The following is a 3,253-nucleotide window of genomic DNA, read 5'->3' as shown; positions in this document are numbered from 1 at the left end:
TATGTCTTTGTGATTCAGTACATAACCTCACCAAAACATGAAGTTTTGTTTTCTGCTGTAATAAAACAGACTGCAGTAGAGTTGCAGAAATACAGGACCAAGCGGTAGATCAATTCTAATATTGTAATTCAGTTGACTTCTCCAATTCAGTTTAAGTCCAAGCACGTAGGACCCTGTGAGATATACACTGATTTTAAGTAGTTGGAGACAGGGGAGTAACACTTTGGTCCTAGTGAAGTTAATGGCAAAGTTCCAGCACCTTTCACCGAAGTCTTTAGGTAAGATCCTGACACAGTTTGTAGACTGTTCTTCATTAGATAATCACATTTATCTGTATCTTTGTATCAGAACATATAAGTCATGGATTATTTAATAAGTGTTACATTTACCCTTAACATTTCTAGGGAGTCAATGCCAACTAATTCCATTCCTTCAGAGTGTGTTAGGAATGTAGTCATTACCCCTGTTTCTGGTTAAGCACTTCTATTATTTTGCATTAACGAGATATGCAGCTACATTCTCCCATATTATTCCTAGAAATGAACAACAGAGATGTAGAATGGCCAAGAACTGTGTTTATTTTTAAAAGAATGCTTAATTGCCTTTGACTTAATATTCTGTGTGTATAAGCCTGAATCAAATTTCCAGTGCATTCATGATCCAAGAAAAATGGTGGTTCTGTCACCTGAAAGCAGGTTCAAGGCTCTGCTTGGCCACATGTTTCTTATGGGACCTGGGGATTTAGAACCCAATGAGAATTTAGGCCAAAACTTTCTTTGTAAAAATCTGTCAGTCATTAGCATAAGGGAAGTTTGGGAGAAATAGGGAATTATATATTTTCTATGTAGACAAGCTTCAAATATCATGATTACAACATTAAAAGTATTTGCTGAATGAAAAGTCTTAATCTTGCAGGCCTTTTCAAGTCAGTATTCTCTAGAAAGCAGAAAGAGATTCTTACAGCAGCTATTGCAGTTGTGTTAGTTTTACTTTGTCCTGTTTTATATTTGATTTCCTGGCTTAGTCTGCTGAAAAATGTCTCACTATTGAAGGAGGTTTTTGGTCTGTATTATCCTTCCTATGTGATTGCTCTTGTAAATTTGTAAATCCTTAGGTCTTGTGATGACGGTGGGTGGTCTGAACTAAAATAATAACCATCACACCAGGCAAAAAGAACTGTGGTGGTGTGGAGAAGTTTTGCTCAAGTTAAGAACAGGACTTTTACACTAGCGAAGTAGCTTTCCTCTTCCTTTAAAGCCTTTCTGTTACTTCCTTCAGAAACTGAATCCTTGAATTGTTCAGATCTGCTCAGTCTTACATGTAAAGACCTACAAGATGCAAAGTTGAAATGTGCTCAGCTTCTGTTCTGACATAGTTATCTGTAAAATACTGCTTTGTGTAATCTGATATGGCATCTCAGCTGTCACAGCTTGTCAGATTAAAACCTTGAATTTCTGGTTTGTGAGAAGTTCTGCCTTCCTGAAGCCTTGATAAAATTCTTAATGTGAATTTTCCAGGGGGAGTTACACAGCAATTTCCTGAAGACCAAGGTAATGCTGCAAGTTGGCCTTCGAACTGGAGGAGAGGACTGGAAGGTGTTCCCTTGGATCTAACATCAATTTTTTGTGGTCAGGGGAAAAATATGCTGACTGTACAGCTGCCCAGAAAGGTTCACAGATGCTTCACAAGTCTTCCAGTATGCCAGAAAACACTTCCCAATCTCTTCTAACTGAAGAAGTGCAGCGAAGACCTCAACATGTAATCTAAATGTGCTAGAGGAAGAAGGTGGAAGCCATAAAGCATACACTTAGTTCCTGCATGAGAATTTGCTGAATTCCTCATCTGTACAATCCTACAAGCTGGGCTATGCACAATACAATACAAAAACTTATTAGAAAGTCCAATAATCGTCCAGTTCAAGAGCCCTTGAACCCCTGGCCCAGTTCCCCTGCCAGCCTAACTGGGGTAATTGGCATTTTGCCGGGGATGTCAGTGGGAGGTAATGGGCAAATAAAATGCTGAGACATGCCCAACCCCACATTGATCTCTGTTTTTTTTCTAACAAGGACCAAATGCAACACCCTAGAGAAAAACGAAAAGCAAAACAAACCTCCAAGCTAGATCACAACTGGATGATGGCAAACAGCCTGACAAGGAGGCTTAGCAGAAATCTTGAGACAGGGGGTTGATGCAAACACAGTTTCTTTTGAAAGTCCCTTGCAAAGGTACATCAAGTAATTAATGATTTCCACAGCAACCCCGCTTTCCCCCCCACATTGAAAAAGCTACATTTTATTAATAAAAATTGCTCAGCATTGACATTTGTTAGAATTCATAGTCTTGAAACTCTAATGTACTGAAGGTATCCATTTCATTTCACCTGTTTACCTAAACCACTACCAAGTGTATACAGGACCGAAACATTTGGATTTGCTGGCAAATGGGTATAAATAACTGCACAGTATGTGAACATGACAGAAAAGGGCAGGAAATGTTAAAAAAAAAAAATCTAAAGAGAATCGTAAGCAATACCTTGTTTAAGGGTGATTTTACTTCATATTCCTTTTCCCTTTTTGAATTTATAGGTGTTAACAAGGAAGCTATTGATCAGGGTTAGACCTGAAGGACATTCTCTAATTTGTGTAGAAATTTCACAACAATCAACAAGAATAGGCTGAGGCCAAGTTTCAAGGAAAACAGAGGACTTCACTTCTAGAAGGTATATCAGCTCAATTTTTTTTTCAGTCCTTCTAGAATTAGTGAGAGAAGGGACACTTCAAGTGGTTGTCTTTTTGAGAATGTCAGTTATGCCCAGTATTGGAAGCAGCTGTTTGATATGTCAAATATAAATAACCCAAATGCAAGCCTAGCAGGGAAGGTGTTGGACCTGGCATACTGAGGCCAAATAAAGTTCAGATGATGCGAGAAGCAGCTAACAAAGAGACACACTGAACTTCATTCCAAGGGAATAAATTAATGGTTCTTGTAAGCAAATTAATTAGATTAGCAGTGACCTAACTGTTCTGCTTTCATCCATTTGCTTTTCATATGAACACAAAGTACAATAGTGTATCTGTTTCCTATAAACACTTCCAATTTATGTGTTTTTTAAAGGGATTTCCTGGCTCCAGGTGTAAGGCTGGGTCCATCACTAACTGCTTCTCTTAAGATAGCATATTACAAGTGCTAGAAAATGAAAGAAGTACCTAATACTTAATTTACTTTAGAATATTGTGATCTATTTTCTCACTAT

This window comes from Streptopelia decaocto (assembly GCF_964273445.1).
Source record: "Streptopelia decaocto genome assembly, chromosome: 3".
Lineage (NCBI taxonomy): Eukaryota > Metazoa > Chordata > Aves > Columbiformes > Columbidae > Streptopelia > Streptopelia decaocto.
Note: the sequence above shows the minus strand (reverse complement) of the source record.